This window comes from Magnolia sinica, chromosome 4 (genome assembly GCF_029962835.1).
Source record: "Magnolia sinica isolate HGM2019 chromosome 4, MsV1, whole genome shotgun sequence".
NCBI classification, from domain to species: domain Eukaryota; kingdom Viridiplantae; phylum Streptophyta; class Magnoliopsida; order Magnoliales; family Magnoliaceae; genus Magnolia; species Magnolia sinica.
Genome location: NC_080576.1, coordinates 47,010,709 through 47,024,295, shown reverse-complemented (window position 1 = coordinate 47,024,295; position 13,587 = coordinate 47,010,709). Strand labels below are relative to the sequence as shown.

General features: G+C 37.1%; 1 non-coding gene across 1 annotated transcript; it reads left to right on the top strand.

Moving 5' to 3' along the window:
* The first annotated feature begins 2,685 nt into the window (after positions 1–2,685).
* Positions 2,686–2,781, top strand: LOC131244940 (small nucleolar RNA Z103). The gene has a single exon (XR_009170708.1). It is a non-coding gene; the product is annotated as a small nucleolar RNA Z103 (small nucleolar RNA).
* Positions 2,782–13,587: the final 10,806 nt, after the last annotated feature.

Sequence of the window (13,587 nt, the reverse complement as noted above, 5' to 3'; positions counted from 1 at the left end):
TGGTTCGGGCCTAGTTTCGGGATTAACTATGTGAGTTGACTGGGTTATGGGCTTAGGTAGGCTTATCGGGTGAGTTGACGGGGTGATTTGACTCGCCGAGTTTGCTCAAGGTTTTAGGGTTTTGGGTTCCTAGGGTTTAGGATTATACTAACCGGGTTGACTAGGTTGAGTTTAGGGTTTAGGACTGGCGTTCCTAGGGTTTAGGCTTCTAGGGTTAAGGTTTAGGATCGGGGTTTCGTCGGAGCCGGGGTTCCTAGGTTTAGGCTTATAAGGTTAGGGTTTAAGATCAGGGCATGGTTGTCCATCCATCTATTCAAACACTATCAGCTTATCAGCCTGGGGTGGGGTGTCTACACACTCTTTTGTAGGTTCACGACCATTAGATTAAAATGAACGGATCAGATCGACCAAGGAGTAAGCACATTTATGATTTAGTGGGACCCACATTTCCCTCTTCAAAAAGTTATTTCAACTTTCGAGGCAAGTTACTTTCATACAAGAAAATAGATGGTAGAAGGACGTTTTTATCCTAAAAAAGAAAAGAAAGAAAGAGAGAGAAAGAGAGAGAGAGAGAGAGAGAGAGAGAGAGAGAGAGAGAAGAAGAAGAAGAAGAAGAAGCAAAAAGTGGCCTCGGAGCTTAGAAAACTAATGGTCATTTGGCACTATGGATTTAGGGGGATGTGAGGTTATTTCAAATCCCCTTGTTGTTTGGCATCACAAAGTAACTGAGGGTTTCAAATTCCCTCAAGAGGGGGTTTGAAATACATGGTGAGAACTTGGATTACATCCAAAATCCTTCCAAAAGTTGCATGCGTAATATATGTGTCACCATACTATTATTCTATTGGGCACATGGCCCACTAATGATATCCCAAAACAATTAGATTATCAATTGCATACCATAATTACTTTAATATGATTATCAACACCGTCCAAACATTGTCTATGTAAATCAACGGTGAAAAATAATTGGTTAGTCACTGTACATGATCCAGGGGTTCCAAAATCCACACTCCCGAACAGGCCCTCAGTATCATCCCACTAGCTGGACAGCCAAATCCATTAATCCAAACCATCCATTGGCTTACTTCGTATTTCATGAGCTTTGATTAAAAAAAAACATCGCTATCGGATGATAAAATCCTTCCGTTAGTTGGCCATGTCTTTTATAACCATCTTTTCTCGGAAGATATGATTAAGAATGGTTGCGATTAACTGATAAAAATGCAATACACAAGTTTCAAATTCTCGATTAGCTTGCCATCTTATCGGACATTACTTGGATGGTTGGGATCATTTGAATGGTGCGATTTCTGTAGTGTGGACCAAGTGAACGACCCAGATTGATCAACTGGACTGTCAAAGTGTCCAGATGCAACTAAAATCACAGGTCATTTCTTGACAAGTGATGCTCGTTATCATCATCCGAAAGGTGTGATTTTTAGCCATATCCCATCCAAAATAAGATCTTCTGGATGGACGGCCTTGATAGGTATCCAATCCTGCAACGTGTACGGTGAGGAGATGCCCTACCGTATTCCAATACTCCCCGCTCTACGGTATCATTTCTCCTCTGGGAGCGGATTGCCTATAACCGGGGCACATGGATATCTCTGTGCCCGGGATTGTGGGTCCACAAACATGTCCATGACAAATCCACTCCGTCCATCTGTTTTGTAAGACGACAATAGAGTGGGTTTATTAAAATAAATTAGATTAAATACTCAAATGGGCGACACCAAAACAGTTGGAACATCAATGTCCACCGTTGAATCTTTCTGGAGCTGACCATGATGTTTATATGCAATTCAAATCGTTCATGGAATTATTACCACTAGGATAAAATGTAAGAACAACTATCATCCTATTATAAGACTTCTGCCAGCGCCAAGCATTCAATCGTCACTGTTTAGTGTGTCATGGCCTACGTGAGTTTTGGATCTGCTTAATTTTTAAAATTCTATTCTATTACGATATTTCAAAATAGATGGACGAAGTGGATTTGTCAGGGACATCTTTATATCCCCCGCACGGTTCCGGGCACACAGATATCTATGTGACCAGGGTCACAGGTAATCCGCTCCCTTCCCCCGCTGCGTTAGTTATGTACCTTTTATGAAGTGTTGATGACATTTCAAACGCATACAAATAATGGAAGGTAATCCAGACCGTCTAAATTGCGAACCTGACTGTGGGCGTGGCATCCCCAAAACTGAAAGTGAGATAGTGAATACTAACCATCCGAATTGTCACTTCGAATCTGGACCACTCATATTTTAATTCAAACCATCCATCTAATGACCACTAATTGGATGGTCGTGATTGCTGGATCAGTGTTGTTTTAAAGATATGCCAACAATCTGGATGGTTTGGATATCTGTATATCGGTATCACATGTGATGAAGATTAGTCACCACCATTTGTTTTACGAGAGTCCAGCCCATAAAAAATGAGGTGGCGTCCGTTGGTAAGAAATCAGCCGTCCACGTTGCTTTCTACAAGCCGTTGATTTTTTCATGTCTAGGGTTTTCAAAGATATTTGTCTCTATAAATAACCCCCTCCGCCAACTGCAATTGCTGGAACTCGAAGGTAACCGTCGTCTCGTATATTGATTTTTTAGGGTTTGTTCTTTGTAGGGTTTCCATATATTTTCTAGGGTTTTAGACTTGTCTTGTGTTAGGTGGATGGAAGTGATGATCCTTTCCCCAGATGATCGACTATGATTATACTGCGCTATTTCTTTTTCTCTTCGGAGAATCCAAGCCAAGAGTCTGATCCATCCAAATATCTCCTTCTCAAATCGATGCTCCTGATTCTTTTTGTTTTTGTTTTTGTTTTTTTTTTTATTTCTTTTTTAAACCCAAATCTTTAAGTTTTTCATCAATTTATTGACTTTGATTCTAACTTTTTTTTGTTTTAAAACCTAATTTTTGTTTCTTCAATCTCTAATTAGAGGCCGTTTCCTCTGAGAATTGGTTGATTAGGATACCCATCCAACCATTGTATGTCCCACTACACGGATTCGGAGGATTTGACTGGTTGTCCGTTGTTCTTCACGTGGGGCCCACCATATGCTATCTATGTCAGCATTACCTATTTTGCACCTAGCTGATGGCATGTGAGGAAAAAAAACAAAAAACATTTGGCAACCATTGGATATATGAGAACGAGCGCTTTGTTATATCGAAATCGTGGTCCACAACGGGTGGTAAACTCAAAGGAGTTTCCAACTCCCGGCGAGGGTTCGAGTACATAGGTGGTGAAATTCCACTAGCGTGAGTGTGCGGGGTGTGTGTGCGTGTGAAAAAAAAAAAACGATGTCTATCCATTTTGACATTTTTGGTCATGATTCAAAAAATGAAAGATCTAAATCTCAGGCGGACCACACCATAGAAAATTTCGGTGATTGAATACCTATCATTTAAAACTTCTTGGCCCACTGGTTGGTTTATTTGCCATTGAACCTGGTTGATAAGGCAAAAGGACCTAAATTAAGCTATCTTAAGTATTAGCTTTATCCAAAAGTTTTGTGGCCCAAGAAAAGTTTTTTAATGGTCAATGACCACCATTTCTTATGTTGTGGTCTACTTGAGACTTGGATATGATTTATCATTGGGATTATGCCCTGCAATGAGCTATCAAAATGGATGGGCCATTCCCTACAACGAGCCATCAAAATGGATGGACGGTGTGCCTTTTTCAGGGCATGATTTAAAAAATGAAGCACAAGAATTCGAATTTTAATTACTAAATTAAGTTTAATATATTTAATTAGTTTATGTGTGTAATGTTTGATACAATAGTTGTAGGAAGTTTGTTGAAATATATACTTTTTTCAAAAATGTTGAAATTTTAAGTCTTGGTGGACCATAAGCACGAGATCACATTTGAGTGATTAACTAATTATTTTTAAGGGTTGATTTAAATGGACAACATTTGGCTGGTGCAAATCATTATATTAAAGTAATTATAGTGATGTAATTGATGATCCGATTGTTTTGAAATCCCCTTGATCTCCTCCAAATTTATTTTACTGGATCAAACATATCAGGTGATTTGAAATCCCCTCAAACCCTTCCGAATTTATTGTACGGGACCAAACATATCAGATGATTTAAAATCCTCTTGACCTCTTGTGCTATGGAAAGAGCTGTAAAAAATATTAGACTACATAAATATACACTACATTAATCAAGGGGGCCTTATAAAAAGAGCCCTAAAAAAAGATAGACAACATAAATATACAATACATAATCAAGGTAGGCCCCATTATCAGGGCCTAACAGTGCCATGTGAGGTCAGGCCACTCCATTCCACAAGATGTATAAGAATCCCAAACTATCTGATTTCTGGACAATTAATGATTCAAATAAAACAAGTGGTGTGTCCATTAATCAAGGATTAGAGGTGTTTACTCATAGTTTTTGGATGATAACTCTGGTCCCTTAATTAATTTGGATGGTTTGATCCTATCTCTCAATCTTCGAGTCCAGTTGCATAAAAACCCTTGTTGGAATTGTCAAATACACCCCTATTTCTTGGGTAGGTCTTCAAATCATTTGAGTTGACATTGAGTTAATTGAATCCCTACCATCAATAAACTGTTTGTTGATACTTCATGACCCATTGAGAAAGTAAACTTGTGCATATTGGGTCATTGTGAAACCTGTCAGTATGTAATATGTTAAACCAACAATATTACAATATGAATGACATCACCAATCTAACTTCTAATACATCATCATGAGAAGCTTCAAACCCATACTAGTGGATCCAATCCTGAGGTTGTTCTGACATGAACATCCTCTATAAGCTAAGGTTACATTGTTTATTTTCCTCCCACTAAGACTTCTTATCATTAGTCATCTCTTATGTGCACAAGTGTATTATAAGAATATGCGTGAGCAAACTAACCATGCATTTTGGCATTCATCCCTAAGTAACACATATAGGTTGGTGTCATTTGAGTAACCCCTCATATTCAACTATCATCATGGTGCCAAAATAGTTACACTAGTAATAGAGCTCCATCACATCCAATGTGACCAACATCTTTGTCCAATGTGAGCATTATGGTGCAAAAATAATTACATTAGTCATATCCATTCATAACATCTAAAAAATAATTACACTAGTAATATACCTTCATAACATCCAATATGACTAACATATTTGTCAGTAAGATAACCACTCATTCATTCATCATGCATTCGTAGGATCAGTTCAATCTCAAGATTCAACATGTAACATCAAACGATACAACTAGAGTCATTACTCTCATTAACCATCTAACTCGAGGGTGATGATCAATGTCCTTTTATAAGGACCAGGACAGTGATTGGATTGAGGTTAACCACACCTTGCATTACGACTCCATTAGCCCTAACATTTCGATGAGGTATCATTCTCAGATCATTTTCTTTGGGTGTCTTTAATGAATTCATACAAAGAGTTCACATCATTTGTAAAGCCTGTGGGTGGAATCTAACACCATAATCCCTAACACGGGTTTTCTTAGAGAGTGTGAGGAAGGCCAATCACAATGCATCCTTAATGTGAATCAGACACAGGGTAATAGTAGTGTATAGAGTAGCGACAATTAGGACGAATAAAATCAAACATATTAAATGATTTAACCTACTGTTTCTCAAACGAATGGATAAAATGAGGTCTAATATAACCAAATTATTAAGGTTGTCCACTTTAAATTGAATCCTCCACTAGTTCTACTTTATGTTGTACCCTTTGTCTTGCGATGCTCCTAGCCCATGCATGCTTGGCCTTTGCACTTTCTTTCATGTCTCTTCTAACCCTCTATATTAATCATGATTTTAGCAGTTTGTTAGATAACACGTGGAACATTTATATTGTGGGAGCAACGAAAACGAGAGGAGAGTCTTGCCTGATTTTGCTTCTCAAGCGAATTGCTTCTTGTAAGTTGGACATTGATTCTGTAAGTGGCCCACAATGCCAACAAACCTTCTTTCCTTTCCATTTGGCAATTTTCTTTGCCTTTGTTTCCAATAGGGTTACCTGCACCCTTAAGGTTGCTACCCTTTCTCTGGCTGCCATCTTTCTTACGCTTTCGAGGATTGGTATGCCACCGAGGAGCTCTCAGTCAATTGTATGACACACTTCTTTTGGCATCTCGTTGTGTTGGCCTCATAGAGAATCAACTATGTGTGCAGCTTCTCCTCCATGTACTTGAGCTCATGTTATATTTGTTAATGAACTTATCGTACATAGGTACAAATGATAAGAGTATAGTGTTGATAATAATGTCCTCCTCTTGGGCATCCTTAATCATTTTTAGCTCATGAACTACCGCAAGCATCTTCATGACATACTAACTAAAGCGTCCTCCTCGGGTCTTATTATTTGCAATTTTTTTATCGAGGGCTTGGATTTGAATGTTCAATTGAAGGTATATTTCCCTAGCATTTATTATGTTCCGCAACTGATTGCGGAGCACATCAGCTAGAATGTACACCTTGGCCACTGTTGTTTTCTCCCTTTTAGTACTTTTGGTAGAGATGATTAGGGGTTTTTCATCGCTCACTAGGTCAGGGATAGGTGAAGACAACTTATGAATAACATATTACACCCACTCGAGAATACCAACTCAATTTTCTGGGACCTATTTATGAAGTTCTTCCCTAGGAACTTCTCAAAAGAGATGACTTTAAACATGAGGTTTAATTTCAACATTTTTTGCATGACCATTTAAAGCTTGGACTAACTTATATAGGTGTCCCTTACGTCCTATGCCATGTGTGTATTTTAGGCGCACAAACAAAGAATCCATCAATTCGTGCCCCTAACACAACCCAACAACTCCCATTGCACGAAGTAGTACAGACTAATATAACCATGCCTCATAATACATTTATTCATTCATAGATTTAGAGTACTAAATAATAAGATGCAATGCAATGTACACTATCAAAGAACCATCTTGTCCCTTTAGTGTCAAAAGGCACTCATCCACACGCATGATTAAGGTAGTTTCTAGTGTTTGTAAAGTCATGCATGTACAACACACACCACTACATGTAGGATTTACTCATACTCTCCAATCCTTAATAATAGCGTTCTTCAAGAGGTGCCATGTACGCATGGTATCCCATAATATGTGTCTCATCATTATGGACATTCAATAAAAAATAAAAAAATAAAAAAAAGCTCTAAAACTCATTATGAAACCTATCCATTTACTACAATCACATTAGATGGTATGACAAAGCCAATGACCACATGATTCACTTAGGATATCATCACATGATTCCACTGAAATTACGTGGATTATCTACCATGGCACGTGGAAGCTTAGCGGAGCTGAGAGTTACAGTTAAGTTCTAGGGGAGGTGAGGGATGAATAGGACCACTTAAAAATTATGCGCCAATTAAAAACAATTAATACTTAGGCTTCAAAGCTAAGTGAATCTGATTTTATTTTTTTAATTTTATTTTTATTTTTATTTTTTTAGTGGATCCAATTGTATAGACTACAATAGATGTAATATTATAAGCAACTAGTCTATTTGATGAAATATGAAAATACTAATTGTATGTGCTCTAAGTTAAGTGCCTAGCATATAATCTATTCCATGCATTCATATGCTCAAATTATCCACAAGCATAAATAGAATTGCAATCATATAAACAATTGCAAACATAAGGATTATAGTGGTTCAACTACTTGTTTACTCTACTCCTGGCGGACGCAATCTTCTCGAGTGTACCGGATTTCACCATCTCAGGAGTTTTCAATAGTTTTACCTCTAACCTTTACAAGCGTATACTCCTGCTGGAGGCTTCCACAAAGACTTACATATGTACACTCCCGTCGAAGGCCTATACAAGGACTTGACAAATGTACACTCCCGTCAGATGCCTACAAAAGGACTTAACAAACATACACTCCCTTTGGAGGCCTACATAAGGACTTGTTCTAGTTTGGTTCTCAAACTCTATACTCAATCCTACACAAGGAAGGAGTAAATAGACTTTAAATTGATAACCTTACTTACTGGATTGAGCCTTGTTGATGCGCCTTACTTGAGATGCGTCCTCACTTCTTAAATCCGCTTCTCTTATGCTCTCCTGATTTTTTAAGTCGATCTTCTTTCGCTTCCTTGAATTGATTACTTTGCACTTGATGCTCTAATGAGGCTACCAAAGGTAATGAGAGGATGGTGGAATATCCTACCACTAACTAATGGATAGTTGGTTTTCAAATGGTAATTCACCTAAATGAGCACTCTAGAGGTTAATAGATATTAGGATTTACCTATGGGATTGATGTTTATACTCTAAAGAATACTTGAGATCATTTTCTTCTTGTAATGAAGCTTGGAATGTTCATTAGAGTGAAGAATCACTAAGAAGATAACATGAATCTCTTTGGGATAGAGTCTACGAGGTTTGGGAAAGAGTGGAATACACCAGGGCTTATAATTCACCAAAATCCATCATTTACACAAAGATCTATTTGCAAATTATATAGAGAAAAAGCTCCAACATAGCTATAATGACTAGCATCAATTGAACTTAAGTTCGATTTAAAGACAATGTTATTGGATGTTTTTGCGCACCTTCGATTGATCGAGATTGATCAAAGGTTTGCTCGATTGATCGAAAATTGATCAAACTTGCAAATTTTAGTTTTTATTTTTTCTATGCACTTTGAACACGATCTAGCCAGCACACACCTAATGACTAGAGTTTTCCTATATGGAACAAGTCAATTAAGGTAAGTTATTTTGTACCTAAAAGGGTCTAAGGTTAGGTCACCAAATCACTTCAATTTACCTATTTTTTCTCTCCATATGCCTTTTGACTTCAATTTCCATGGGCTCAGCCGACTCATTGACACATGTAATTAACGAACAAGTGCACTTACACCCATGTGTACTGTAATAGCTCAGAAATTTTTTATGCACACGAGTGCACAAATACACACACTTCTATATGTGTCGATGGACAGATGATCAACAATTCGCTTCATTTAAAATGTCCCTTGTAGACCCACTAAACCATCTGACCGTCCAATCTCAAGATGGACTCCAAAATCACCATAAACTAAACAACAATTCAATTAAAACCATCCATTTGGTAGATCCAAACCATCTAGTCACCGACACTTAATCCTAAATCATTTTTCATCAATAAATTAATGGTGTTAAACGTTAAATACATCCCAATAAGTAAGACCCTATGAATGGTATAGATTGCATTAAAACATCACAAACCCTATGAATGGTATAGATTGCATTAAAACATCGCATTGGATCTTAAGAAGATTTCAACAGTAGACGTCACTCTAACCGTTTCAATGTTATGTGGCCCACTTGAGTTAAAAATCTACTTCATTTTTTGGCCCACATCCAAATAAAGCCCACTGAATCAGATGGATGTCTTGGATGTCCTTCAAGACATCATAAGTGGGGTCCACAAATCCCGTATAAAAAAGGGAACGAAGAAGTCTTCATTGCTGACTGCAACGTTGACCCAAACCAAGACCCAACCCTTCTCTTCCTCTCCGAACAAGAGAACCCCTCATCACACATTTCAGATATGGACCATTCATCACAGAGGGATCCACCAATTGATCCAAAATGTTTATCAAAGATGGAACCCATGGAGGTTTTCATTGGTAGGCATATATTGTCTTTGCGCACCCCACTTTGAACTCTTGACTGCCCGGTTTTGAACTTTGCATGTGCATGATTCATAGAAACTAATGAATGGGTTAGATTTTGCCAAAACCATCTCAGGGGACCCCACCTAGTTACCCAATGTCGGAAGAACCGTCTAAAGTTAGATTCTTCCCATTTTTATCCCACTTTGACGCTGCAACAACTCATCGAAATTGCATGAGATCTGGGCCATCCATTCCCCATCTTCATTCTAACATCTAACGACGCTTCTCCAACACATTCCATTAGGAGCAACCAATCATAGAGCTTCCCGCTTTCCTTTTTTTTTTTTTTTTTTTGGGTTTTCCACAATGATAGCCTGCAACAGCTGAAACCCTTACAAATGTCAAACTCACTAGGTAAAATGATATGGACCATTGATCTCTTGTTTCCCTAAGCTTAGGTACATAAATTTAGATCGTCTGTAATGATCAGAACAAAAAAAATACCCCCTTGTAGACACCCCACCTAAAATGAGGATAAACCACTCTTTGAGCTTCAGCTTGACTTTAATAAATTATTTCATACTAACTTAGAAATCATTGAAAATTCAAACAGGTTGAACATGGAGCATACTTGGCACATCACAAAGACAACCAACGGACCCAATCGGCTAACGCCAAATCCAGTAACGATTCGGTCACAACCATGCATCCGAACTCAAGAACCCCACGAATTCTTTGTGCGTAGCAATTGACGTGCGAAAAAATGGTAAAATGAATTCTCTTTACCTAAGGATCACTCTCTTTATTACTTAGGCTTTCCGAATAATGTTGTGTTGAGGTGTGAAACGTCATATCTTCAAGATTGAGGAAAGTACAGTCGTTCTTATATACAAAGTGGCCATGGTGTTATTGAAAGAAAAATTTGACTGATCAAGATGATTTATGGTTCATTGGAAATATAGTCAAATGATCTTCCTAACGAACTTAAGTTCCATCCGATCCAACTTATGACGAGGAAGATCCAACTCGTTAATAAAAATCATGTATTCCCGAGCAGCCAAAGCTGTAAAAACTCTAGTTGCACTTTATACTAGTCAAATGGGATCCGATTGAAGTGATTTTAGTTTCATCGAAAAGCTTATCATGTGATATTTCCAATGAGCCCAAGATCATTGAAAATGGACAATCGGTCAAATTGTAGACAACTAATTTCATATACTGAATGGTCATACTTTTGACAAGTCAAATGTGGTTCAATCGAAATGATTTTAGTTTTGTTAGGAAACTTATCTGATTGTATTTCCAACGAGACTAAGATCACTGAAAATGGACGAATAACGAACAAGATACAAACATTTAAACAATTTATAAAAAAAATAAAATAATAATCATAACATTTCATATATATAAACGATATATATATATAAGTAATCATTACTTTTATAAATAAATATATATATATAAATATTTATTATAAAATAAATATATAAAAAAGTAATCATTATCTTTAATATATATATAATATATTATATATTAAAATCTTTACCTTATATAATATGTACGATATATAATATGTTATTTGATAACTTAAATAATGGGCACATGAAGTCAGACTAGTTTACATTTCATTTTACTCACTGCATTTTCTACTTTATTTGCCTACCTGGGGCCACTTGACTTTGTGATATAAGACTAAATAGTTTCTTTTTCGTTATTTTTACCTGTTCGGCCATTATGAGTTATGTGAAGCACAACTAAATATAAAAATGTCAAAATTCTACTGAATCCCCAAAAAACTGTTAAATCTTGTGAAGTAGAGACCAAACATTATGCGGACGGAAAACGGTGCCTAATCCCTTCTTCTTCTTCTTCTTCTTCTTCTTCTTTTGTCACTAAGGCCCTCAAAATTCATAGTCGAGACCAACCACATGAGTCACTTGAGTTAGAGAACCATGAGATTCCTCGACCCTTAAGTGATTCTACAGTTTCTAGCAGGCCATAAATCTTGAGCTTCATTTAGCTAGTGGCGACTTTGAACCAAATGCATTTTTACACCTAATTCAATACCATACTATGTTTACACCAATAAATCAATACTAAAACCAAAGAAGTAAGGGCATCGTTGTGCTCGTGTGGGGGGAGGTGTTCACACCCCTAGAACAAGATCAGCCATTAAAGCCTACCCATCTCCACCGAAAGAACCTGCCACCATTCGATTCATATAAAACCTTGTTTTAAGATCTAAATCATCATGTCAGGCCCACCTAATCTCTATTTGATCATTGCTTGCTAACCGAGAACCTCGTCGAAATGTAGAACTTGGAAACCCCAGAAACAATCGGTTCCATTATCGCCCATTTGACGTTACTGTCTGTGTAATACGAACTCTGGAATTAGAGAGTGAGTGGTTGGGAGGTTCTTATAAACCCTTATAGAGAGTGAGAGTGAGAGAGAGAGAGAGAAACAAAACGGAAAAGAATCAGAGAGAGAGAGAGCTCCAGTAAAAGGTAGCGAGTTTGGTTCATTGAGTTAAACTAGGTTGTTCGTCAAATACAATTGTTGTTTGTTGAATTCAGATTGACCTCGAAAGCTAGCCAAATTCATGCGTATTCCCTCAAAAGCAAGTTCATGTTCCATCTATTGATTTAAAACATGACCCTAACCATCCTTCTTGCATCACAACTCACTGAGTCGACTAAGTGAGTTACATGTTGTTTTTCATCATGATTAGGTCCAAGGGCTGAGAATCTTAAACTAAAATGAATAACTAACATATTCAACTCTATAGGAAGTAAAGTCCTATTAATTTGAATTAGAGAATGAAATCGAGTCACAACTAGTTCATTAAATCAAATCGAATCGAGTCAAGTGGGAGCTTGGATGAACCCTGATTTAATTCTTGCAAGTGTAGCATTACATTAGATCATATTACGCTTAAATCAGGTTGGTGATCTTCCCACTTCTTATATTTCAAGTTTATACCAATGCGATGTGTTTAGTTTCTTCCCACTCTTTATAATAATAAATATGCTTTAGTTTTAATTATGCTTAATGTGTCCCTTACATTGCTTTTAATCATGAAAATGTTATCTACTTGATTTCTTAATACCCTAGTTTAGAATGTGTGTTTAAATTGCTTATATGTCAAAATTATAGAAACTCGATAATGCATTCATTTGACAATTGGATTTCATCGTAATGTGTGTATATTATCTTAAAATAAGAAATGACATTGTAAGCATAAGTGCTCTGCCCTGGGCTATTCCCTAAAAGATTTGCATGGGTCTCTACGTTGGGTTAATCCTTAAAAAATTTGCACGGGGTATTCTTCCGTGGGTTATTCCCTAACAGATCTGCACAGGTGCTCTGCCTTTGGCTATTCTCTAAACGATCTGCACTGGTGCTCTGCCCCGTGTTATTCTCTAAAAGATCTGTACAAGTGCTCTACCCTGGGTTACTCCCTAAACGATATGCACGGATACTTATTCAGACTCAGTTATTACATACATATTGAAATGATGAGCTATAAATGTCCTAAAGGAGAGGTGAATAGGACAATGCCAAATATTTCGATACAATGTGGAATAATAAAACAATAATACTCAAATACTTAGAGTATTGAATTCTTGATATCAAATAGTTCATAGGACAACCTTCACCTAAGAGATTTAGGCAAGACAACCTTATTTCACGATGCCTTTGAAATCAAAATATCAAACTTAGCAAGAGCTAATCAATTACAAAATAAGCATATAAATAATAAAAACAATCACTATATTGCACAAAGGCATTATAGTGGTTTGGTGCTTAAACCCACACCTACTCCACTCCCAAAATTACTACTCTCACAATTTTGGCTTTCATTATTCAAGGTTTTCTCAGGGTTACCTTAACAACCTTATGCAGTTCTTGTGATTTTCACAGGCTATCACAACAAAACCCA